The sequence below is a fragment of the Rattus norvegicus genome, chromosome X (genome assembly GCF_036323735.1).
Source record: "Rattus norvegicus strain BN/NHsdMcwi chromosome X, GRCr8, whole genome shotgun sequence".
NCBI classification, from domain to species: Eukaryota; Metazoa; Chordata; class Mammalia; order Rodentia; family Muridae; genus Rattus; species Rattus norvegicus.
This window is the reverse complement of record NC_086039.1, coordinates 151,258,756-151,259,485: the sequence shown is the minus strand read 5'-3', so window position 1 is coordinate 151,259,485 and position 730 is coordinate 151,258,756.

The window sequence follows — 730 nt, the reverse complement described above, 5'->3', positions numbered from 1 at the left end:
TCTCATTTGTCATTCTTTCGTTTGGTATACGCGACACTCCATGTCCCTTAACCATCAAGTGAGCTCTGAGCAGTTTGGTGAATTGCAGACATTACAAGGTGGTAAATATTGAATTATCAGGCCCCTGGTCAGAATCAGAGAAGCTGACAGTAACACTCTTAGATAGATTTGGTAGCACACAGTAGAATTAACTCAGTGGTCCTATAAAGCTTCTCTACTGCAACTTACATTTGTCCTACAGAAAATAAAATCCAACTGCTAAAACTGATGACAAAGAGAAAAACCAAAAGTTCCCATGAAGGTCTTAGGGCAGACATAGAGGTAGGGGAGCAGGTTTGTGGCATTTCCAGATAGCTAATGTTCCTGTAATTAGTTTGCGTAGCTGTTAAATGACACTTGAAATTGTTTAACAATCTACTTGAGATATTTCAATTAATTTATTTCTTTGAATGAGGAAATTATCGAATTATTTGAAAAGGTATATTAGTCCCAGAGGAAGGAGAGGGTAGACTCCTCTTTCCATGTGCTTTCCACTTTGATTGTGACCTGTGAAGCATAGTTTATGCCTGACTATTTTTACAATAGGTACATATGCCTTAATCATACAAATTCACGAGACTTATTCTGTCTTACCCATATGTGCACACATCTACAATGACAAGGACCACCTTGTAAAGATTCTATCTAGCCAGTTTTCCCTTGCATTTTGCCCAATTGATTATAGCCCCCT